This window comes from Amblyomma americanum, chromosome 4, assembly GCF_052857255.1.
Source record: "Amblyomma americanum isolate KBUSLIRL-KWMA chromosome 4, ASM5285725v1, whole genome shotgun sequence".
NCBI classification, from domain to species: Eukaryota; Metazoa; Arthropoda; class Arachnida; order Ixodida; family Ixodidae; genus Amblyomma; species Amblyomma americanum.
In genome coordinates, this window is record NC_135500.1 from 29,092,783 (window position 1) to 29,119,730 (window position 26,948).

The following is a 26,948-nucleotide window of genomic DNA, read 5'->3' on the forward strand; positions in this document are numbered from 1 at the left end:
GAGAAGACAACACAAACGCCGGTATCTAAGAGGTTGACAAGGGTCGTGGAAGGATTCACGTACAACAATGGTGTAACGGGGCTCAATGTACTAGAAAGTATGTCGCTAAGGGTAGACAGCTGGGCTAGTTGGTTGTTTGCATTATTATGGAACATGGCACCAGCGCAAGAGACAAGGAAAAAGGGAGAAGACAACACGAATGCCGGTTTCAAAGATGTTGACAAGGGTCGTGGAAGGATTCACACACAAAAAAGAATGTGTAACGAGGCTCAATGTACTAGAAAGTATGTCGCTAAGGGTAGACAGCTGGGCTAGTTGGTTGTTTGCATTATTATGGAACATGGTACCAGCGCAAGAGACAAGGACAAAGGAAGAAGACAACACGAACGCCAGTTTCTAAGAGGTTGACAAGGATCGTGGAAGGAATCACACACGAAAAAGAAGGTGTAACGGGGCTCAATGTACTAGAAAGTAAGTCGCTAAGTGTAGACAGCTGGGCTAGTTGGTTGTTTGCATTATTATGGAACATGGTACTAGCGCAAGAGACAAGGACAAAGGGAAAAGACAACACTAATGCCGGTTTCTAAGAGGTTGACAAGGATCGTGGAAGGAATCAGACACGAAAAAGAAGTTGTAACGGGGCTCAATGTACTAGAAAGTAAGTCGCTAAGGGTAGACAGCAGGGATAGTTGGTTGTTTGCATTATTATGGAACATGGTACTAGCGCAAGAGACAAGGAAAAAGGGAAAAGACAACACGAATGCCGGTTTCTAAGACGTTGACAAGGATCGTGGAAGGAATCACAAACGAAAAAGGAGTTGTAACGGGGCTCAATGTACTAAAAAGTAAGTCGCTAAGGGTAGACAGCTGGGCTAGTTGGTTGTTTGCATTATTATGGAACATGGTACTAGCGCAAGAGACAAGGACAAAGTGAGAAGACAACACGAATGCCGGTTTCTAAGAGGTTGACAAGGGTCGTGGAAGGATTCACACACAAAAAAGAAGGTGTAACGGGGCTCAATGTACTAGAAAGTATGTTGCTAAAGGTAGACAGCTGGGCTAGTTGGTTGTTTGCATTATTATGGAACATGGCACCAGCGCAAGAGACAAAGACAAAGGAAGAAGACAACACGAACGCCAGTTTCTAAGAGGTTGACAAGGGTCGTGGAAGGATTCACACACAAAAAAGAAGGTGTAACGGGGCTCAATGTACTAGAAAGTATATCGCTGAGGGTAGACAGCTGGGCTAGTTGGTTGTTTGCATTATTATGGAACATGGTACCAGCGCTAGCGACAAGGACAAAGGGAGAAGACAACACGAATGCCGGTTTCTAAGAGGTTGACAAGGGTTATGGAAAGATTCACACACAAAAAAGGTGTAACGGGGCTCAATGTACTAGAAAGTATGTCGCTAAGTGTAGACAGCTGGGCTAGTTGGTTGTTTGCATAATTATGGAACATGGTACCAGTGCTAGAGACATGGACAAAAAGAGAAGACAACAAAAACGCCGGTTTCTAAGAGGTTGACAAGGGTCGTGGAAGGATTCACACAAAAAAGAAGGTGTAACGTGCCTCAATGTACTAGAAAGTATGTCGCTAAGTGTAGACAGCTGGGCTAGTTGGTTGTTTGTATAATTATGGAACATGGTACCAGTGCTAGAGACACGGACAAAACGAGAAGACAACACAAACGCCGGTTTCTAAGAGGTTGACAAGGGTCGTGGAAGGAATCACACACGAAAAAGAAGTTGTAACGGAGCTCAATGTACTAGAAAGTATGTCGCTAAGGGTAGACAGCTGGGCTAGTTGGTTGTTTGCATTATTATGGAACATGGTACCAGTGCTAGAGACATGGACAAAAAGAGAAGACAACACAAACGCCGGTTTCTAAGAGGTTGACAAGGATCGTGGAAGGAATCACACACGAAAAAGAAGGTGTAACGGGGCTCAATGTACTAGAAAGTATGTCGCTAAGGGTAGACAGCTGGGCTAGTTGGTTGTTTGCATTAATATGGAACATGGTACTAGCGCAAGAGACAAGGACAAAGGGAGAAGACAACACGAACGCAAGTTTCTAAGAGGTTGACAAGGGTTATGGAAAGATTCACACACAAAAAAGGTGTAACGGGGCTCATTGTACTAGAAAGTATGTCGCTAAGTGTAGACAGCTGGGCTAGTTGGTTGTTTGCATAATTATGGAACATGGTACCAGTGCTAGAGACATGGACAAAAAGAGAAGACAACAAAAAACGCCGGTTTCTAAGAGGTTGACAAGGGTCGTGGAAGGATTCACACAAAAAAGAAGGTGTAACGGGGCTCAATGTACTAGAAAGTATGTCGCTAAGTGTAGACAGCTGGGCTAGTTGGTTGTTTGTATAATTATGGAACATGGTACCAGTGCTAGAGACACGGACAAAAAGAGAAGACAACACAAACGCCGGTTTCTAAGAGGTTGACAAGGGTCGTGGAAGGATTCACACAAAAAAGAAGGTGTAACGGGGCTCAATGTACTAGAAAGTATGTCGCTAAGGGTAGACAGCTGCGCTAGTTGGTTGTTTGCATAATTATGGAACATGGTACCAGTGCTAGAGACATAGACAAAAAGAGAAGACAACACAAACGCCGGTATCTAAGAGGTTGACAAGGGTCGTGGAAGGATTCACGTACAACAATGGTGTAACGGGGCTCAATGTACTAGAAAGTATGTCGCTAAGGGTAGACAGCTGGGCTAGTTGGTTGTTTGCATTATTATGGAACATGGTACCAGCGCAAGAGAAAAGGACAAAGGAAGAAGACAACACGAACGCCAGTTTCTAAGAGGTTGACAAGGATCGTGGAAGGAATCACACACGAAAAAGAAGGTGTAACGGGGCTCAATGTACTAGAAAGTATGTCGCTAAGTGTAGACAGCTGGGCTAGTTGGTTGTTTGCATTATTATGGAACATGGTACTAGCGCAAGAGACAAGGACAAAGGGAAAAGTCAACACGAATGCCGGTTTCTAAGAGGTTGACAAGGATCGTGGAAGGAATCAGACACGAAAAAGAAGTTGTAACGGGGCTCAATGTACTAAAAAGTAAGTCGCTAAGGGTAGACAGCTGGGCTAGTTGGTTGTTTGCATTATTATGGAACATGGTACTAGCGCAAGAGACAAGGACAAAGGGAGAAGACAACACGAATGCCGGTTTCTAAGAGGTTGACAAGGGTCGTGGAAGGATTCACACACAAAAAAGAAGGTGTAACGGGGCTCAATGTACTAGAAAGTATGTTGCTAAGGGTAGACAGCTGGGCTAGTTGGTTGTTTGCATTATTATGGAACATGGCACCAGCGCAAGAGACAAGGACAAAGGAAGAAGACAACACGAACGCCAGTTTCTAAGAGGTTGACAAGGGTCGTGGAAGGATTCACACACAAAAAGAAGGTGTAACGGGGCTCAATGTACTAGAAAGTATATCGCTGAGGGTAGACAGCTGGGCTAGTTGGTTGTTTGCATTATTATGGAACATGGTACCAGCGCTAGCGACAAGGACAAAGGGAGAAGACAACACGAATGCCGGTTTCTAAGAGGTTGACAAGGGTTATGGAAAGATTCACACACAAAAAAGGTGTAACGGGGCTCAATGTACTAGAAAGTATGTCGCTAAGTGTAGACAGCTGGGCTAGTTGGTTGTTTGCATAATTATGGAACATGGTACCAGTGCTAGAGACATGGACAAAAAGAGAAGACAACAAAAAACGCCGGTTTCTAAGAGGTTGACAAGGGTCGTGGAAGGATTCACACAAAAAAGAAGGTGTAACGGGCCTCAATGTACTAGAAAGTATGTCGCTAAGTGTAGACAGTTGGCTAGTTGGTTGTTTGTATAATTATGGAACATGGTACCAGTGCTAGAGACACGGACAAAAAGAGAAGACAACACAAACGCCGGTTTCTAAGAGGTTGACAAGGGTCGTGGAAGGAATCACACACGAAAAAGAAGTTGTAAAGGGGCTCAATGTACTAGAAAGTATGTCGCTAAGGGTAGACAGCTGGGCTAGTTGGTTGTTTGCATTATTATGGAACATGGTACCAGTGCTAGAGACATGGACAAAAAGAGAAGACAACACAAACGCCGGTTTCTAAGAGGTTGACAAGGATCGTGGAAGGAATCACACACGAAAAAGAAGGTGTAACGGGGCTCAATGTACTAGAAAGTATGTCGCTAAGGGTAGACAGCTGGGCTAGTTGGTTGTTTGCATTAATATGGAACATGGTACTAGCGCAAGAGACAAGGACAAAGGGAGAAGACAACACGAACGCAAGTTTCTAAGAGGTTGACAAGGGTTATGGAAAGATTCACACACAAAAAAGGTGTAACGGGGCTCAATGTACTAGAAAGTATGTCGCTAAGTGTAGACAGCTGGGCTAGTTGGTTGTTTGCATAATTATGGAACATGGTACCAGTGCTAGAGACATGGACAAAAAGAGAAGACAACAAAAAACGCCGGTCTCTAAGAGGTTGACAAGGGTCGTGGAAGGATTCAAACAAAAAAGAAGGTGTAACGGGGCTCAATGTACTAGAAAGTATGTCGCTAAGTGTAGACAGCTGGGCTAGTTGGTTGTTTGTATAATTATGGAACATGGTACCAGTGCTAGAGACACGGACAAAAAGAGAAGACAACACAAACGCCGGTTTCTAAGAGGTTGACAAGGGTCGTGGAAGGATTCACACACAAAAAAGGTGTAACGGGGCTTAATGTACTAGAAAGTATGTCGCTAAGGGTAGACAGTTGGGCTAGTTGGTTGTTTGCATTATTATGGAATATGGCACCAGCGCAAGAGACAAGGACAAAGGAAGAAGACAACACGAACGCCAGTTTCTAAGAAGTTGACAAGGATCGTGGAAGGAATCACACACGAAAAAGAAGGTGTAACGGGGCTCAATGTACTAGAAAGTATGTCGCTAAGGGTAGACAGCTGGGCTAGTTGGTTGTTTGCATTATTATGGAACATGGTACCAGTGCTAGAGACATGGACAAAAAGAGAAGACATCAAAAAACGCCGGTTTCTAAGAGGTTGACAAGGGTCGTGGAAGGATTCACACAAAAAAGAAGGTGTAACGGGGCTCAATGTACTAGAAAGTATGTCGCTAAGTGTAGACAGCTGGGCTAGTTGGTTGTTTGTATAATTATGGAACATGGTACCAGTGCTAGAGACACGGACAAAAAGAGAAGACAACACAAACGCCGGTTTCTAAGAGGTTGACAAGGGTCGTGGAAGGAATCACACACGAAAAAGAAGTTGTAACGGGGCTCAATGTACTAGAAAGTATGTCGCTAAGGGTAGACAGCTGGGCTAGTTGGTTGTTTGCATTATTATGGAACATGGTACTAGCGCAAGAGACAAGGACAAAGGGAGAAGACAACACGAATGCCGGTTTCTAAGAGGTTGACAAGGGTCGTGGAAGGATTCACACACAAAAAAGAAGGTGTAACGGGGCTCAATGTACTAGAAAGTATGTTGCTAAGGGTAGACAGCTGGGCTAATTGGTTGTTTGCATTATTATGGAACATGGCACCAGCGCAAGAGACAAGGACAAAGGAAGAAGACAACACGAACGCCAGTTTCTAAGAGGTTGACAAGGGTCGTGGAAGGATTCACACACAAAAAGAAGGTGTAACGGGGCTCAATGTACTAGAAAGTATATCGCTGAGGGTAGACAGCTGGGCTAGTTGGTTGTTTGCATTATTATGGAACATGGTACCAGCGCTAGCGACAAGGACAAAGGGAGAAGACAACACGAATGCCGGTTTCTAAGAGGTTGACAAGGGTTATGGAAAGATTCACACACAAAAAAGGTGTAACGGGGCTCAATGTACTAGAAAGTATGTCGCTAAGTGTAGACAGCTGGGCTAGTTGGTTGTTTGCATAATTATGGAACATGGTACCAGTGCTAGAGACATGGACAAAAAGAGAAGACAACAAAAAACGCCGGTTTCTAAGAGGTTGACAAGGGTCGTGGAAGGATTCACACAAAAAAGAAGGTGTAACGGGCCTCAATGTACTAGAAAGTATGTCGCTAAGTGTAGACAGTTGGCTAGTTGGTTGTTTGTATAATTATGGAACATGGTACCAGTGCTAGAGACACGGACAAAAAGAGAAGACAACACAAACGCCGGTTTCTAAGAGGTTGACAAGGGTCGTGGAAGGAATCACACACGAAAAAGAAGTTGTAACGGGGCTCAATGTACTAGAAAGTATGTCGCTAAGGGTAGACAGCTGGGCTAGTTGGTTGTTTGCATTATTATGGAACATGGTACCAGCGCTAGAGACATGGACAAAAAGAGAAGACAACACAAACGCCGGTTTCTAAGAGGTTGACAAGGATCGTGGAAGGAATCACACACGAAAAAGAAGGTGTAACGGGGCTCAATGTACTAGAAAGTATGTCGCTAAGGGTAGACAGCTGGGCTAGTTGGTTGTTTGCATTAATATGGAACATGGTACTAGCGCAAGAGACAAGGACAAAGGGAGAAGACAACACGAACGCAAGTTTCTAAGAGGTTGACAAGGGTTATGGAAAGATTCACACACAAAAAAGGTGTAACGGGGCTCAATGTACTAGAAAGTATGTCGCTAAGTGTAGACAGCTGGGCTAGTTGGTTGTTTGCATAATTATGGAACATGGTACCAGTGCTAGAGACATGGACAAAAAGAGAAGACAACAAAAAACGCCGGTTTCTAAGAGGTTGACAAGGGTCGTGGAAGGATTCACACAAAAAAGAAGGTGTAACGGGGCTCAATGTACTAGAAAGTATGTCGCTAAGTGTAGACAGCTGGGCTAGTTGGTTGTTTGTATAATTATGGAACATGGTACCAGTGCTAGAGACACGGACAAAAAGAGAAGACAACACAAACGCCGGTTTCTAAGAGGTTGACAAGGGTCGTGGAAGGATTCACACAAAAAAGAAGGTGTAACGGGGCTCAATGTACTAGAAAGTATGTCGCTAAGGGTAGACAGCTGCGCTAGTTGGTTGTTTGCATAATTATGGAACATGGTACCAGTGCTAGAGACATAGACAAAAAGAGAAGACAACACAAACGCCGGTATCTAAGAGGTTGACAAGGGTCGTGGAAGGATTCACGTACAACAATGGTGTAACGGGGCTCAATGTACTAGAAAGTATGTCGCTAAGGGTAGACAGCTGGGCTAGTTGGTTGTTTGCATTATTATGGAACATGGTACCAGCGCAAGAGACAAGGACAAAGGAAGAAGACAACACGAACGCCAGTTTCTAAGAGGTTGACAAGGATCGTGGAAGGAATCACACACGAAAAAGAAGGTGTAACGGGGCTCAATGTACTAGAAAGTATGTCGCTAAGTGTAGACAGCTGGGCTAGTTGGTTGTTTGCATTATTATGGAACATGGTACTAGCGCAAGAGACAAGGACAAAGGGAAAAGACAACACGAATGCCGGTTTCTAAGAGGTTGACAAGGATCGTGGAAGGAATCACAAACGAAAAAGGAGTTGTAACGGGGCTCAATGTACTAAAAAGTAAGTCGCTAAGGGTAGACAGCTGGGCTAGTTGGTTGTTTGCATTATATGGAACATGGTACTAGCGCAAGAGACAAGGACAAAGGGAGAAGACAACACGAATGCCGGTTTCTAAGAGGTTGACAAGGGTCGTGGAAGGATTCACACACAAAAAAGAAGGTGTAACGGGGCTCAATGTACTAGAAAGTATGTTGCTAAGGGTAGACAGCTGGGCTAGTTGGTTGTTTGCATTATTATGGAACATGGCACCAGCGCAAGAGACAAGGACAAAGGAAGAAGACAACACGAACGCCAGTTTCTAAGAGGTTGACAAGGGTCGTGGAAGGATTCACACACAAAAAGAAGGTGTAACGGGGCTCAATGTACTAGAAAGTATATCGCTGAGGGTAGACAGCTGGGCTAGTTGGTTGTTTGCATTATTATGGAACATGGTACCAGCGCTAGCGACAAGGACAAAGGGAGAAGACAACACGAATGCCGGTTTCTAAGAGGTTGACAAGGGTTATGGAAAGATTCACACACAAAAAAGGTGTAACGGGGCTCAATGTACTAGAAAGTATGTCGCTAAGTGTAGACAGCTGGGCTAGTTGGTTGTTTGCATAATTATGGAACATGGTACCAGTGCTAGAGACATGGACAAAAAGAGAAGACAACAAAAAACGTCGGTTTCTAAGAGGTTGACAAGGGTCGTGGAAGGATTCACACAAAAAAGAAGGTGTAACGGGCCTCAATGTACTAGAAAGTATGTCGCTAAGTGTAGACAGTTGGCTAGTTGGTTGTTTGTATAATTATGGAACATGGTACCAGTGCTAGAGACACGGACAAAAAGAGAAGACAACACAAACGCCGGTTTCTAAGAGGTTGACAAGGGTCGTGGAAGGAATCACACACGAAAAAGAAGTTGTAACGGGGCTCAATGTACTAGAAAGTATGTCGCTAAGGGTAGACAGCTGGGCTAGTTGGTTGTTTGCATTATTATGGAACATGGTACCAGTGCTAGAGACATGGACAAAAAGAGAAGACAACACAAACGCCGGTTTCTAAGAGGTTGACAAGGATCGTGGAAGGAATCACACACGAAAAAGAAGGTGTAACGGGGCTCAATGTACTAGAAAGTATGTCGCTAAGGGTAGACAGCTGGGCTAGTTGGTTGTTTGCATTAATATGGAACATGGTACTAGCGCAAGAGACAAGGACAAAGGGAGAAGACAACACGAACGCAAGTTTCTAAGAGGTTGACAAGGGTTATGGAAAGATTCACACACAAAAAAGGTGTAACGGGGCTCAATGTACTAGAAAGTATGTCGCTAAGTGTAGACAGCTGGGCTAGTTGGTTGTTTGCATAATTATGGAACATGGTACCAGTGCTAGAGACATGGACAAAAAGAGAAGACAACAAAAAACGCCGGTTTCTAAGAGGTTGACAAGGGTCGTGGAAGGATTCACACAAAAAAGAAGGTGTAACGGGGCTCAATGTACTAGAAAGTATGTCGCTAAGTGTAGACAGCTGGGCTAGTTGGTTGTTTGTATAATTATGGAACATGGTACCAGTGCTAGAGACACGGACAAAAAGAGAAGACAACACAAACGCCGGTTTCTAAGAGGTTGACAAGGGTCGTGGAAGGATTCACACACAAAAAAGGTGTAACGGGGCTTAATGTACTAGAAAGTATGTCGCTAAGGGTAGACAGTTGGGCTAGTTGGTTGTTTGCATTATTATGGAATATGGCACCAGCGCAAGAGACAAGGACAAAGGAAGAAGACAACACGAACGCCAGTTTCTAAGAAGTTGACAAGGATCGTGGAAGGAATCACACACGAAAAAGAAGGTGTAACGGGGCTCAATGTACTAGAAAGTATGTCGCTAAGGGTAGACAGCTGGGCTAGTTGGTTGTTCGCATTATTATGGAACATGGTACCAGTGCTAGAGACATGGACAAAAAGAGAAGACAACACAAACGCCGGTTTCTAAGAGGTTGACAAGGATCGTGGAAGGAATCACACACGAAAAAGAAGGTGTAACGGGGCTCAATGTACTAGAAAGTATGTCGCTAAGGGTAGACAGCTGGGCTAGTTGGTTGTTTGCATTAATATGGAACATGGTACTAGCGCAAGAGACAAGGACAAAGGGAGAAGACAACACGAACGCAAGTTTCTAAGAGGTTGACAAGGGTTATGGAAAGATTCACACACAAAAAAGGTGTAACGGGGCTCATTGTACTAGAAAGTATGTCGCTAAGTGTAGACAGCTGGGCTAGTTGGTTGTTTGCATAATTATGGAACTTGGTACCAGTGCTAGAGACATGGACAAAAAGAGAAGACATCAAAAAACGCCGGTTTCTAAGAGGTTGACAAGGGTCGTGGAAGGATTCACACAAAAAAGAAGGTGTAACGGGGCTCAATGTACTAGAAAGTATGTCGCTAAGTGTAGACAGCTGGGCTAGTTGGTTGTTTGTATAATTATGGAACATGGTACCAGTGCTAGAGACACGGACAAAAAGAGAATACAACACAAACGCCGGTTTCTAAGAGGTTGACAAGGGTCGTGGAAGGATTAACACAAAAAAGAAGGTGTAACGGGGCTCAATGTACTAGAAAGTATGTCGCTAAGGGTAGACAGCTGCGCTAGTTGGTTGTTTGCATAATTATGGAACATGGTACCAGTGCTAGAGACATAGACAAAAAGAGAAGACAACACAAACGCCGGTATCTAAGAGGTTGACAAGGGTCGTGGAAGGATTCACGTACAACAATGGTGTAACGGGGCTCAATGTACTAGAAAGTATGTCGCTAAGGGTAGACAGCTGGGCTAGTTGGTTGTTTGCATTATTATGGAACATGGTACCAGCGCAAGAGACAAGGACAAAGGAAGAAGACAACACGAACGCCAGTTTCTAAGAGGTTGACAAGGATCGTGGAAGGAATCACACACGAAAAAGAAGGTGTAACGGGGCTCAATGTACTAGAAAGTATGTCGCTAAGTGTAGACAGCTGGGCTAGTTGGTTGTTTGCATTATTATGGAACATGGTACTAGCGCAAGAGACAAGGACAAAGGGAAAAGACAACACGAATGCCGGTTTCTAAGAGGTTGACAAGGATCGTGGAAGGAATCAGACACGAAAAAGAAGTTGTAACGGGGCTCAATGTACTAGAAAGTAAGTCGCTAAGGGTAGACAGCTGGGATAGTTGGTTGTTTGCATTATTATGGAACATGGTACTAGCGCAAGAGACAAGGAAAAAGGGAAAAGACAACACGAATGCCGGTTTCTAAGAGGTTGACAAGGATCGTGGAAGGAATCACAAACGAAAAAGGAGTTGTAACGGGGCTCAATGTACTAAAAAGTAAGTCGCTAAGGGTAGACAGCTGGGCTAGTTGGTTGTTTGCATTATTATGGAACATGGTACTAGCGCAAGAGACAAGGAAAAAGGGAAAAGACAACACGAATGCCGGTTTCTAAGAGGTTGACAAGGATCGTGGAAGGAATCACAAACGAAAAAGGAGTTGTAACGGGGCTCAATGTACTAAAAAGTAAGTCGCTAAGGGTAGACAGCTGGGCTAGTTGGTTGTTTGCATTATTATGGAACATGGTACTAGCGCAAGAGACAAGGACAAAGGGAGAAGACAACACGAATGCCGGTTTCTAAGAGGTTGACAAGGGTCGTGGAAGGATTCACACACAAAAAGGAAGGTGTAACGGGGCTCAATGTACTAGAAAGTATGTTGCTAAGGGTAGACAGCTGGGCTAGTTGGTTGTTTGCATTATTATGGAACATGGCACCAGCGCAAGAGACAAGGACAAAGGAAGAAGACAACACGAACGCCAGTTTCTAAGAGGTTGACAAGGGTCGTGGAAGGATTCACACACAAAAAGAAGGTGTAACGGGGCTCAATGTACTAGAAAGTATATCGCTGAGGGTAGACAGCTGGGCTAGTTGGTTGCCTGCATTATTATGGAACATGGCACCAGCGCAAGAGACAAGGAAAAAGGGAGAAGACTACACGAATGCCGGTTTCTAAGAGGTTGACAAGGGTCGTGGAAGGAATCACACACGAAAAAGAAGTTGTAACGGGGCTCAATGTACTAGAAAGTATGTCGCTAAGGGTAGACAGCTGGGCTAGTTGGTTGTTTGCATTATTATGGAACATGGTACCAGTGCTAGAGACATGGACAAAAAGAGAAGACAACACAAACGCCGGTTTCTAAGAGGTTGACAAGGATCGTGGAAGGAATCACACACGAAAAAGAAGGTGTAACGGGGCTCAATGTACTAGAAAGTATGTCGCTAAGGGTAGACAGCTGGGCTAGTTGGTTGTTTGCATTAATATGGAACATGGTACTAGCGCAAGAGACAAGGACAAAGGGAGAAGACAACACGAACGCAAGTTTCTAAGAGGTTGACAAGGGTTATGGAAAGATTCACACACAAAAAAGGTGTAACGGGGCTCAATGTACTAGAAAGTATGTCGCTAAGTGTAGACAGCTGGGCTAGTTGGTTGTTTGCATAATTATGGAACATGGTACCAGTGCTAGAGACATGGACAAAAAGAGAAGACAACAAAAAACGCCGGTTTCTAAGAGGTTGACAAGGGTCGTGGAAGGATTCACACAAAAAAGAAGGTGTAACGGGGCTCAATGTACTAGAAAGTATGTCGCTAAGTGTAGACAGCTGGGCTAGTTGGTTGTTTGTATAATTATGGAACATGGTACCAGTGCTAGAGACACGGACAAAAAGAGAAGACAACACAAACGCCGGTTTCTAAGAGGTTGACAAGGATCGTGGAAGGAATCACACACGAAAAAGAAGGTGTAACGGGGCTCAATGTACTAGAAAATATGTCGCTAAGGGTAGACAGCTGGGCTAGTTGGTTGTTTGCATAATTATGGAACATGGTACCAGTGCTAGAGGCATGGACAAAAAGAGAAGACAACACAAACGCCGATTTCTAAGAGGTTGACAAGGGTCGTGGAAGGATTCACGTACAACAATGGTGTAACGGGGCTCAATGTACTAGAAAGTATGTCGCTAAGGGTAGACAGCTGGGCTAGTTGGTTGCCTGCATTATTATGGAACATGGCACCAGCGCAAGAGACAAGGAAAAAGGGAGAAGACTACACGAATGCCGGTTTCTAAGATGTTGACAAGGGTCGTGGAAGGATTCACACACAAAAAAGAATGTGTAACGAGGCTCAATGTACTAGAAAGTATGTCGCTAAGGGTAGACAGCTGGGCTAGTTGGTTGTTTGCATTATTATGGAACATGGTACCAGCGCAAGAGACAAGGACAAAGGAAGAAGACAACACGAACGCCAGTTTCTAAGAGGTTGACAAGGATCGTGGAAGGAATCACACACGAAAAAGAAGGTGTAACGGGGCTCAATGTACTAGAAAGTATGTCGCTAAGTGTAGACAGCTGGGCTAGTTGGTTGTTTGCATTTTTATGGAACATGGTACTAGCGCAAGAGACAAGGACAAAGGGAAAAGACAACACGAATGCCGGTTTCTAAGAGGTTGACAAGGATCGTGGAAGGAATCAGACACGAAAAAGAAGTTGTAACGGGGCTCAATGTACTAGAAAGTAAGTCGCTAAGGGTAGACAGCTGGGCTAGTTGGTTGTTTGCATTATTATGGAACATGGTACTAGCGCAAGAGACAAGGAAAAAGGGAAAAGACAACACGAATGCCGGTTTCTAAGAGGTTGACAAGGATCGTGGAAGGAATCACAAACGAAAAAGGAGTTGTAACGGGGCTCAATGTAATAAAAAGTAAGTCGCTAAGGGTAGACAGCTGGGCTAGTTGGTTGTTTGCATTATTATGGAACATGGTACAAGCGCAAGAGACAAGGACAAAGGGAGAAGACAACACGAATGCCGGTTTCTATGTGGTTGACAAGGGTCGTGGAAGGATTCACACACAAAAAAGAAGGTGTAACGGAGCTCAATGTACTGGAAAGTATGTCGCTAAGTGTAGACAGCTGGGCTAGTTGGTTGTTTGCATTATTATGGAACATGGTACTAGCGGAAGAGACAAGGACAAAGGGAAAAGACAACACGAATGCCGGTTTCTAAGAGGTTGACAAGGATCGTGGAAGGAATCAGACACGAAAAAGAAGTTGTAACGGGGCTCAATGTACTAGAAAGTAAGTCGCTAAGGGTAGACAGCTGGGCTAGTTGGTTGTTTGCATTATTATGGAACATGGTACTAGCGCAAGAGACAAGGAAAAAGGAAAAAGACAACACGAATGCCGGTTTCTAAGATGTTGACAAGGATCGTGGAAGGAATCACAAACGAAAAAGGAGTTGTAACGGGGCTCAATGTACTAAAAAGTAAGTCGCTAAGGGTAGACAGCTGGGCTAGTTGGTTGCTTGCATTATTATGGAACATGGTACTAGCGCAAGAGACAAGGACAAAGGGAGAAGACAACACGAATGCCGGTTTCTAAGAGGTTGACAAGGGTCGTGGAAGGATTCACACACAAAAAGAAGGTGTAACGGGGCTCAATGTACTAGAAAGTATGTTGCTAAGGGTAGACAGCTGGGCTAGTTGGTTGTTTGCATTATTATGGAACATGGTACAAGCGCAAGAGACAAGGACAAAGGGAGAAGACAACACGAACGCCGGTTTCTAAGAGGTTGACAAGGGTCGTGGAAGGATTCACGTACAACAATGGTGTAACGGGGCTCAATGTACTAGAAAGTATGTCGCTAAGTGTAGACAGCTGGGCTAGTTGGTTGTTTGTATAATTATGGAACATGGTACCAGTGCTAGAGACACGGACAAAAAGAGAAGACAACACAAACGCCGGTTTCTAAGAGGTTGACAAGGGTCGTGGAAGGATTCACACACAAAAAAGGTGTAACGGGGCTTAATGTACTAGAAAGTATGTCGCTAAGGGTAGACAGTTGGGCTAGTTGGTTGTTTGCATTATTATGGAATATGGCACCAGCGCAAGAGACAAGGACAAAGGAAGAAGACAACACGAACGCCAGTTTCTAAGAAGTTGACAAGGATCGTGGAAGGAATCAGACACGAAAAAGAAGTTGTAACGGGGCTCAATGTACTAGAAAGTAAGTCGCTAAGGGTAGACAGCTGGGATAGTTGGTTGTTTGCATTATTATGGAACATGGTACTAGCGCAAGAGACAAGGAAAAAGGGAAAAGACAACACGAATGCCGGTTTCTAAGAGGTTGACAAGGATCGTGGAAGGAATCACAAACGAAAAAGGAGTTGTAACGGGGCTCAATGTACTAAAAAGTAAGTCGCTAAGGGTAGACAGCTGGGCTAGTTGGTTGTTTGCATTATTATGGAACATGGTACTAGCGCAAGAGACAAGGACAAAGGGAGAAGACAACACGAATGCCGGTTTCTAAGAGGTTGACAAGGGTCGTGGAAGGATTCACACACAAAAAAGAAGGTGTAACGGGGCTCAATGTACTAGAAAGTATGTTGCTAAAGGTAGACAGCTGGGCTAGTTGGTTGTTTGCATTATTATGGAACATGGCACCAGCGCAAGAGACAAGGACAAAGGAAGAAGACAACACGAACGCCAGTTTCTAAGAGGTTGACAAGGGTCGTGGAAGGAATCACACACGAAAAAGAAGGTGTAACGGGGCTCAATGTACTAGAAAGTATGTCGCTAAGGGTAGACAGCTGGGCTAGTTGGTTGTTTGCATTAATATGGAACATGGTACTAGCGCAAGAGACAAGGACAAAGGGAGAAGACAACACGAACGCAAGTTTCTAAGAGGTTGACAAGGGTTATGGAAAGATTCACACACAAAAAAGGTGTAACGGGGCTCATTGTACTAGAAAGTATGTCGCTAAGTGTAGACAGCTGGGCTAGTTGGTTGTTTGCATAATTATGGAACATGGTACCAGTGCTAGAGACATGGACAAAAAGAGAAGACAACAAAAAACGCCGGTTTCTAAGAGGTTGACAAGGGTCGTGGAAGGATTCACACAAAAAAGAAGGTGTAACGGGGCTCAATGTACTAGAAAGTATGTCGCTAAGTGTAGACAGCTGGGCTAGTTGGTTGTTTGTATAATTATGGAACATGGTACCAGTGCTAGAGACACGGACAAAAAGAGAAGACAACACAAACGCCGGTTTCTAAGAGGTTGACAAGGGTCGTGGAAGGATTCACACAAAAAAGAAGGTGTAACGGGGCTCAATGTACTAGAAAGTATGTCGCTAAGGGTAGACAGCTGCGCTAGTTGGTTGTTTGCATAATTATGGAACATGGTACCAGTGCTAGAGACATAGACAAAAAGAGAAGACAACACAAACGCCGGTATCTAAGAGGTTGACAAGGGTCGTGGAAGGATTCACGTACAACAATGGTGTAACGGGGCTCAATGTACTAGAAAGTATGTCGCTAAGGGTAGACAGCTGGGCTAGTTGGTTGTTTGCATTATTATGGAACATGGTACCAGCGCAAGAGACAAGGACAAAGGAAGAAGACAACACGAACGCCAGTTTCTAAGAGGTTGACAAGGATCGTGGAAGGAATCACACACGAAAAAGAAGGTGTAACGGGGCTCAATGTACTAGAAAGTATGTCGCTAAGTGTAGACAGCTGGGCTAGTTGGTTGTTTGCATTATTATGGAACATGGTACTAGCGCAAGAGACAAGGACAAAGGGAAAAGACAACACGAATGCCGGTTTCTAAGAGGTTGACAAGGATCGTGGAAGGAATCAGACACGAAAAAGAAGTTGTAACGGGGCTCAATGTACTAGAAAGTAAGTCGCTAAGGGTAGACAGCTGGGATAGTTGGTTGTTTGCATTATTATGGAACATGGTACTAGCGCAAGAGACAAGGAAAAAGGGAAAAGACAACACGAATGCCGGTTTCTAAGAGGTTGACAAGGATCGTGGAAGGAATCACAAACGAAAAAGGAGTTGTAACGGGGCTCAATGTACTAAAAAGTAAGTCGCTAAGGGTAGACAGCTGGACTAGTTGGTTGTTTGCATTATTATGGAACATGGTACTAGCGCAAGAGACAAGGACAAAGGGAGAAGACAACACGAATGCCGGTTTCTAAGAGGTTGACAAGGGTCGTGGAAGGATTCACACACAAAAAAGAAGGTGTAACGGGGCTCAATGTACTAGAAAGTATGTTGCTAAGGGTAGACAGCTGGGCTAGTTGGTTGTTTGCATTATTATGGAACATGGCACCAGCGCAAGAGACAAGGACAAAGGAAGAAGACAACACGAACGCCAGTTTCTAAGAGGTTGACAAGGGTCGTGGAAGGATTCACACACAAAAAGAAGGTGTAACGGGGCTCAATGTACTAGAAAGTATATCGCTGAGGGTAGACAGCTGGGCTAGTTGGTTGTTTGCATTATTATGGAACATGGTACCAGCGCTAGCGACAAGGACAAAGGGAGAAGACAACACGAATGCCGGTTTCTAAGAGGTTGACAAGGGTTATGGAAAGATTCACACACAAAAAAGGTGTAACGGGGCTCAATGTACTAGAAAGTATGTCGCTAAGTGTAGACAGCTGGGCTAGTTGGTTGTTTGCATAATTATGGAACATGGTACCAGTGCTAGAGACATGGACAAAAAGAGAAGACAACAAAAAACGCCGGTTTCTAAGAGGTTGACAAGGGTCGTGGAAGGATTCACACAAAAAAGAAGGTGTAACGGGCCTCAATGTACTAGAAAGTATGTCGCTAAGTGTAGACAGTTGGCTAGTTGGTTGTTTGTATATTTATGGAACATGGTACCAGTGCTAGAGACACGGACAAAAAGAGAAGACAACACAAACGCCGGTTTCTAAGAGGTTGACAAGGGTCGTGGAAGGAATCACACACGAAAAAGAAGTTGTAACGGGGCTCAATGTACTAGAAAGTATGTCGCTAAGGGTAGACAGCTGGGCTAGTTGGTTGTTTGCATTATTATGGAACATGGTACCAGTGCTAGAGACATGGACAAAAAGAGAAGACAACACAAACGCCGGTTTCTAAGAGGTTGACAAGGATCGTGGAAGGAATCACACACGAAAAAGAAGGTGTAACGGGGCTCAATGTACTAGAAAGTATGTCGCTAAGGGTAGACAGCTGGGCTAGTTGGTTGTTTGCATTAATATGGAACATGGTACTAGCGCAAGAGACAAGGACAAAGGGAGAAGACAACACGAACGCAAGTTTCTAAGAGGTTGACAAGGGTTATGGAAAGATTCACACACAAAAAAGGTGTAACGGGGCTCATTGTACTAGAAAGTATGTCGCTAAGTGTAGACAGCTGGGCTAGTTGGTTGTTTGCATAATTATGGAACATGGTACCAGTGCTAGAGACATGGACAAAAAGAGAAGACAACAAAAAACGCCGGTTTCTAAGAGGTTGACAAGGGTCGTGGAAGGATTCACACAAAAAAGAAGGTGTAACGGGGCTCAATGTACTAGAAAGTATGTCGCTAAGTGTAGACAGCTGGGCTAGTTGGTTGTTTGTATAATTATGGAACATGGTACCAGTGCTAGAGACACGGACAAAAAGAGAAGACAACACAAACGCCGGTTTCTAAGAGGTTGACAAGGGTCGTGGAAGGATTCACACACAAAAAAGGTGTAACGGGGCTTAATGTACTAGAAAGTATGTCGCTAAGGGTAGACAGTTGGGCTAGTTGGTTGTTTGCATTATTATGGAATATGGCACCAGCGCAAGAGACAAGGACAAAGGAAGAAGACAACACGAACGCCAGTTTCTAAGAAGTTGACAAGGATCGTGGAAGGAATCACACACGAAAAAGAAGGTGTAACGGGGCTCAATGTACTAGAAAGTATGTCGCTAAGGGTAGACAGCTGGGCTAGTTGGTTGTTTGCATAATTATGGAACATGGTACCAGTGCTAGAGGCATGGACAAAAAGAGAAGACAACACAAACGCCGGTTTCTAAGAGGTTGACAAGGGTCGTGGAAGGATTCACGTACAACAATGGTGTAACGGGGCTCAATGTACTAGAAAGTATGTCGCTAAGGGTAGACAGCTGGGCTAGTTGGTTGCCTGCATTATTATGGAACATGGCACCAGCGCAAGAGACAAGGAAAAAGGGAGAAGACTACACGAATGCCGGTTTCTAAGATGTTGACAAGGGTCGTGGAAGGATTCACACACAAAAAAGAATGTGTAACGAGGCTCAATGTACTAGAAAGTATGTCGCTAAGGGTAGACAGCTGGGCTAGTTGGTTGTTTGCATTATTATGGAACATGGTACCAGCGCAAGAGACAAGGACAAAGGAAGAAGACAACACGAACGCCAGTTTCTAAGAGGTTGACAAGGATCGTGGAAGGAATCACACACGAAAAAGAAGGTGTAACGGGGCTCAATGTACTAGAAAGTATGTCGCTAAGTGTAGACAGCTGGGCTAGTTGGTTGTTTGCATTTTTATGGAACATGGTACTAGCGCAAGAGACAAGGACAAAGGGAAAAGACAACACGAATGCCGGTTTCTAAGAGGTTGACAAGGATCGTGGAAGGAATCAGACACGAAAAAGAAGTTGTAACGGGGCTCAATGTACTAGAAAGTAAGTCGCTAAGGGTAGACAGCTGGGCTAGTTGGTTGTTTGCATTATTATGGAACATGGTACTAGCGCAAGAGACAAGGAAAAAGGGAAAAGACAACACGAATGCCGGTTTCTAAGAGGTTGACAAGGATCGTGGAAGGAATCACAAACGAAAAAGGAGTTGTAACGGGGCTCAATGTACTAAAAAGTAAGTCGCTAAGGGTAGACAGCTGGGCTAGTTGGTTGTTTGCATTATTATGGAACATGGTACTAGCGCAAGAGACAAGGACAAAGGGAGAAGACAACACGAATGCCGGTTTCTATGTGGTTGACAAGGGTCGTGGAAGGATTCACACACAAAAAAGAAGGTGTAACGGAGCTCAATGTACTGGAAAGTATGTCGCTAAGTGTAGACAGCTGGGCTAGTTGGTTGTTTGCATTATTATGGAACATGGTACTAGCGCAAGAGACAAGGACAAAGGGAAAAGACAACACGAATGCCGGTTTCTAAGAGGTTGACAAGGATCGTGGAAGGAATCAGACACGAAAAAGAAGTTGTAACGGGGCGCAATGTACTAGAAAGTAAGTCGCTAAGGGTAGACAGCTGGGCTAGTTGGTTGTTTGCATTATTATGGAACATGGTACTAGCGCAAGAGACAAGGAAAAAGGAAAAAGACAACACGAATGCCGGTTTCTAAGAGGTTGACAAGGATCGTGGAAGGAATCACAAACGAAAAAGAAGGTGTAACGGGGCTCAATGTACTAGAAAGTATGTCGCTAAGGGTAGACAGCTGGGCTAGTTGGTTGTTTGCATTAATATGGAACATGGTACTAGCGCAAGAGACAAGGACAAAGGGAGAAGACAACACGAACGCAAGTTTCTAAGAGGTTGACAAGGGTTATGGAAAGATTCACACACAAAAAAGGTGTAACGGGGCTCAATGTACTAGAAAGTATGTCGCTAAGTGTAGACAGCTGGGCTAGTTGGTTGTTTGCATAATTATGGAACATGGTACCAGTGCTAGAGACATGGACAAAAAGAGAAGACAACAAAAAACGCCGGTTTCTAAGAGGTTGACAAGGGTCGTGGAAGGATTCACACAAAAAAGAAGGTGTAACGGGGCTCAATGTACTAGAAAGTATGTCGCTAAGTGTAGACAGCTGGGCTAGTTGGTTGTTTGTATAATTATGGAACATGGTACCAGTGCTAGAGACACGGACAAAAAGAGAAGACAACACAAACGCCGGTTTCTAAGAGGTTGACAAGGGTCGTGGAAGGATTCACACACAAAAAAGGTGTAACGGGGCTTAATGTACTAGAAAGTATGTCGCTAAGGGTAGACAGTTGGGCTAGTTGGTTGTTTGCATTATTATGGAATATGGCACCAGCGCAAGAGACAAGGACAAAGGAAGAAGACAACACGAACGCCAGTTTCTAAGAAGTTGACAAGGATCGTGGAAGGAATCACACACGAAAAAGAAGGTGTAACGGGGCTCAATGTACTAGAAAGTATGTCGCTAAGGGTAGACAGCTGGGCTAGTTGGTTGTTTGCATTATTATGGAACATGGTACCAGTGCTAGAGACATGGACAAAAAGAGAAGACATCAAAAAACGCCGGTTTCTAAGAGGTTGACAAGGGTCGTGGAAGGATTCACACAAAAAAGAAGGTGTAACGGGGCTCAATGTACTAGAAAGTATGTCGCTAAGTGTAGACAGCTGGGCTAGTTGGTTGTTTGTATAATTATGGAACATGGTACCAGTGCTAGAGACACGGACAAAAAGAGAAGACAACACAAACGCCGGTTTCTAAGAGGTTGACAAGGGTCGTGGAAGGAATCACACACGAAAAAGAAGTTGTAACGGGGCTCAATGTACTAGAAAGTATGTCGCTAAGGGTAGACAGCTGGGCTAGTTGGTTGTTTGCATTATTATGGAACATGGTACTAGCGCAAGAGACAAGGACAAAGGGAGAAGACAACACGAATGCCGGTTTCTAAGAGGTTGACAAGGGTCGTGGAAGGATTCACACACAAAAAAGAAGGTGTAACGGGGCTCAATGTACTAGAAAGTATGTTGCTAAGGGTAGACAGCTGGGCTAATTGGTTGTTTGCATTATTATGGAACATGGCACCAGCGCAAGAGACAAGGACAAAGGAAGAAGACAACACGAACGCCAGTTTCTAAGAGGTTGACAAGGGTCGTGGAAGGATTCACACACAAAAAGAAGGTGTAACGGGGCTCAATGTACTAGAAAGTATATCGCTGAGGGTAGACAGCTGGGCTAGTTGGTTGTTTGCATTATTATGGAACATGGTACCAGTGCTAGAGACATGGACAAAAAGAGAAGACAACAAAAAACGCCGGTTTCTAAGAGGTTGACAAGGGTCGTGGAAGGATTCACACAAAAAAGAAGGTGTAACGGGGCTCAATGTACTAGAAAGTATGTCGCTAAGTGTAGACAGCTGGGCTAGTTGGTTGTTTGTATAATTATGGAACATGGTACCAGTGCTAGAGACACGGACAAAAAGAGAAGACAACACAAACGCCGGTTTCTAAGAGGTTGACAAGGGTCGTGGAAGGAATCACACACGAAAAAGAAGTTGTAACGGGGCTCAATGTACTAGAAAGTATGTCGCTAAGGGTAGACAGCTGGGCTAGTTGGTTGTTTGCATTATTATGGAACATGGTACCAGCGCTAGAGACATGGACAAAAAGAGAAGACAACACAAACGCCGGTTTCTAAGAGGTTGACAAGGATCGTGGAAGGAATCACACACGAAAAAGAAGGTGTAACGGGGCTCAATGTACTAGAAAGTACGTCGCTAAGGGTAGACAGCTGGGCTAGTTGGTTGTTTGCATTAATATGGAACATGGTACTAGCGCAAGAGACAAGGACAAAGGGAGAAGACAACACGAACGCAAGTTTCTAAGAGGTTGACAAGGGTTATGGAAAGATTCACACACAAAAAAGGTGTAACGGGGCTCAATGTACTAGAAAGTATGTCGCTAAGTGTAGACAGCTGGGCTAGTTGGTTGTTTGCATAATTATGGAACATGGTACCAGTGCTAGAGACATGGACAAAAAGAGAAGACAACAAAAAACGCCGGTTTCTAAGAGGTTGACAAGGGTCGTGGAAGGATTCACACAAAAAAGAAGGTGTAACGGGGCTCAATGTACTAGAAAGTATGTCGCTAAGTGTAGACAGCTGGGCTAGTTGGTTGTTTGTATAATTATGGAACATGGTACCAGTGCTAGAGACACGGACAAAAAGAGAAGACAACACAAACGCCGGTTTCTAAGAGGTTGACAAGGGTCGTGGAAGGATTCACACAAAAAAGAAGGTGTAACGGGGCTCAATGTACTAGAAAGTATGTCGCTAAGGGTAGACAGCTGCGCTAGTTGGTTGTTTGCATAATTATGGAACATGGTACCAGTGCTAGAGACATAGACAAAAAGAGAAGACAACACAAACGCCGGTATCTAAGAGGTTGACAAGGGTCGTGGAAGGATTCACGTACAACAATGGTGTAACGGGGCTCAATGTACTAGAAAGTATGTCGCTAAGGGTAGACAGCTGGGCTAGTTGGTTGTTTGCATTATTATGGAACATGGTACCAGCGCAAGAGACAAGGACAAAGGAAGAAGACAACACGAACGCCAGTTTCTAAGAGGTTGACAAGGATCGTGGAAGGAATCACACACGAAAAAGAAGGTGTAACGGGGCTCAATGTACTAGAAAGTATGTCGCTAAGTGTAGACAGCTGGGCTAGTTGGTTGTTTGCATTATTATGGAACATGGTACTAGCGCAAGAGACAAGGACAAAGGGAAAAGACAACACGAATGCCGGTTTCTAAGAGGTTGACAAGGATCGTGGAAGGAATCACAAACGAAAAAGGAGTTGTAACGGGGCTCAATGTACTAAAAAGTAAGTCGCTAAGGGTAGACAGCTGGGCTAGTTGGTTGTTTGCATTATATGGAACATGGTACTAGCGCAAGAGACAAGGACAAAGGGAGAAGACAACACGAATGCCGGTTTCTAAGAGGTTGACAAGGGTCGTGGAAGGATTCACACACAAAAAAGAAGGTGTAACGGGGCTCAATGTACTAGAAAGTATGTTGCTAAGGGTAGACAGCTGGGCTAGTTGGTTGTTTGCATTATTATGGAACATGGCACCAGCGCAAGAGACAAGGACAAAGGAAGAAGACAACACGAACGCCAGTTTCTAAGAGGTTGACAAGGGTCGTGGAAGGATTCACACACAAAAAGAAGGTGTAACGGGGCTCAATGTACTAGAAAGTATATCGCTGAGGGTAGACAGCTGGGCTAGTTGGTTGTTTGCATTATTATGGAACATGGTACCAGCGCTAGCGACAAGGACAAAGGGAGAAGACAACACGAATGCCGGTTTCTAAGAGGTTGACAAGGGTTATGGAAAGATTCACACACAAAAAAGGTGTAACGGGGCTCAATATACTAGAAAGTATGTCGCTAAGTGTAGACAGCTGGGCTAGTTGGTTGTTTGCATAATTATGGAACATGGTACCAGTGCTAGAGACATGGACAAAAAGAGAAGACAACAAAAAACGCCGGTTTCTAAGAGGTTGACAAGGGTCGTGGAAGGATTCACACAAAAAAGAAGGTGTAACGGGCCTCAATGTACTAGAAAGTATGTCGCTAAGTGTAGACAGTTGGCTAGTTGGTTGTTTGTATAATTATGGAACATGGTACCAGTGCTAGAGACACGGACAAAAAGAGAAGACAACACAAACGCCGGTTTCTAAGAGGTTGACAAGGGTCGTGGAAGGAATCACACACGAAAAAGAAGTTGTAACGGGGCTCAATGTACTAGAAAGTATGTCGCTAAGGGTAGACAGCTGGGCTAGTTGGTTGTTTGCATTATTATGGAACATGGTACCAGTGCTAGAGACATGGACAAAAAGAGAAGACAACACAAACGCCGGTTTCTAAGAGGTTGACAAGGATCGTGGAAGGAATCACACACGAAAAAGAAGGTGTAACGGGGCTCAATGTACTAGAAAGTATGTCGCTAAGGGTAGACAGCTGGGCTAGTTGGTTGTTTGCATTAATATGGAACATGGTACTAGCGCAAGAGACAAGGACAAAGGGAGAAGACAACACGAACGCAAGTTTCTAAGAGGTTGACAAGGGTTATGGAAAGATTCACACACAAAAAAGGTGTAACGGGGCTCAATGTACTAGAAAGTATGTCGCTAAGTGTAGACAGCTGGGCTAGTTGGTTGTTTGCATAATTATGGAACATGGTACCAGTGCTAGAGACATGGACAAAAAGAGAAGACAACAAAAAACGCCGGTTTCTAAGAGGTTGACAAGGGTCGTGGAAGGATTCACACAAAAAAGAAGGTGTAACGGGGCTCAATGTACTAGAAAGTATGTCGCTAAGTGTAGACAGCTGGGCTAGTTGGTTGTTTGTATAATTATGGAACATGGTGCCAGTGCTAGAGACACGGACAAAAAGAGAAGACAACACAAACGCCGGTTTCTAAGAGGTTGACAAGGGTCGTGGAAGGATTCACACACAAAAAAGGTGTAACGGGGCTTAATGTACTAGAAAGTATGTCGCTAAGGGTAGACAGTTGGGCTAGTTGGTTGTTTGCATTATTATGGAATATGGCACCAGCGCAAGAGACAAGGACAAAGGAAGAAGACAACACGAACGCCAGTTTCTAAGAAGTTGACAAGGATCGTGGAAGGAATCACACACGAAAAAGAAGGTGTAACGGGGCTCAATGTACTAGAAAGTATGTCGCTAAGGGTAGACAGCTGGGCTAGTTGGTTGTTCGCATTATTATGGAACATGGTACCAGTGCTAGAGACATGGACAAAAAGAGAAGACAACACAAACGCCGGTTTCTAAGAGGTTGACAAGGATCGTGGAAGGAATCACACACGAAAAAGAAGGTGTAACGGGGCTCAATGTACTAGAAAGTATGTCGCTAAGGGTAGACAGCTGGGCTAGTTGGTTGTTTGCATTAATATGGAACATGGTACTAGCGCAAGAGACAAGGACAAAGGGAGAAGACAACACGAACGCAAGTTTCTAAGAGGTTGACAAGGGTTATGGAAAGATTCACACACAAAAAAGGTGTAACGGGGCTCATTGTACTAGAAAGTATGTCGCTAAGTGTAGACAGCTGGGCTAGTTGGTTGTTTGCATAATTATGGAACTTGGTACCAGTGCTAGAGACATGGACAAAAAGAGAAGACATCAAAAAACGCCGGTTTCTAAGAGGTTGACAAGGGTCGTGGAAGGATTCACACAAAAAAGAAGGTGTAACGGGGCTCAATGTACTAGAAAGTATGTCGCTAAGTGTAGACAGCTGGGCTAGTTGGTTGTTTGTATAATTATGGAACATGGTACCAGTGCTAGAGACACGGACAAAAAGAGAATACAACACAAACGCCGGTTTCTAAGAGGTTGACAAGGGTCGTGGAAGGATTAACACAAAAAAGAAGGTGTAACGGGGCTCAATGTACTAGAAAGTATGTCGCTAAGGGTAGACAGCTGCGCTAGTTGGTTGTTTGCATAATTATGGAACATGGTACCAGTGCTAGAGACATAGACAAAAAGAGAAGACAACACAAACGCCGGTATCTAAGAGGTTGACAAGGGTCGTGGAAGGATTCACGTACAACAATGGTGTAACGGGGCTCAATGTACTAGAAAGTATGTCGCTAAGGGTAGACAGCTGGGCTAGTTGGTTGTTTGCATTATTATGGAACATGGTACCAGCGCAAGAGACAAGGACAAAGGAAGAAGACAACACGAACGCCAGTTTCTAAGAGGTTGACAAGGATCGTGGAAGGAATCACACACGAAAAAGAAGGTGTAACGGGGCTCAATGTACTAGAAAGTATGTCGCTAAGTGTAGACAGCTGGGCTAGTTGGTTGTTTGCATTATTATGGAACATGGTACTAGCGCAAGAGACAAGGACAAAGGGAAAAGACAACACGAATGCCGGTTTCTAAGAGGTTGACAAGGATCGTGGAAGGAATCAGACACGAAAAAGAAGTTGTAACGGGGCTCAATGTACTAGAAAGTAAGTCGTTAAGGGTAGACAGCTGGGATAGTTGGTTGTTTGCATTATTATGGAACATGGTACTAGCGCAAGAGACAAGGAAAAAGGGAAAAGACAACACGAATGCCGGTTTCTAAGAGGTTGACAAGGATCGTGGAAGGAATCACAAACGAAAAAGGAGTTGTAACGGGGCTCAATGTACTAAAAAGTAAGTCGCTAAGGGTAGACAGCTGGGCTAGTTGGTTGTTTGCATTATTATGGAACATGGTACTAGCGCAAGAGACAAGGAAAAAGGAAAAAGACAACACGAATGCCGGTTTCTAAGAGGTTGACAAGGATCGTGGAAGGAATCACAAACGAAAAAGGAGTTGTAACGGGGCTCAATGTACTAAAAAGTAAGTCGCTAAGGGTAGACAGCTGGGCTAGTTGGTTGTTTGCATTATTATGGAACATGGTACTAGCGCAAGAGACAAGGACAAAGGGAGAAGACAACACGAATGCCGGTTTCTAAGAGGTTGACAAGGGTCGTGGAAGGATTCACACACAAAAAAGAAGGTGTAACGGGGCTCAATGTACTAGAAAGTATGTTGCTAAGGGTAGACAGCTGGGCTAGTTGGTTGTTTGCATTATTATGGAACATGGCACCAGCGCAAGAGACAAGGACAAAGGAAGAAGACAACACGAACGCCAGTTTCTAAGAGGTTGACAAGGGTCGTCAAAGGATTCACACACAAAAAGAAGGTGTAACGGGGCTCAATGTACTAGAAAGTATATCGCTGAGGGTAGACAGCTGGGCTAGTTGGTTGCCTGCATTATTATGGAACATGGCACCAGCGCAAG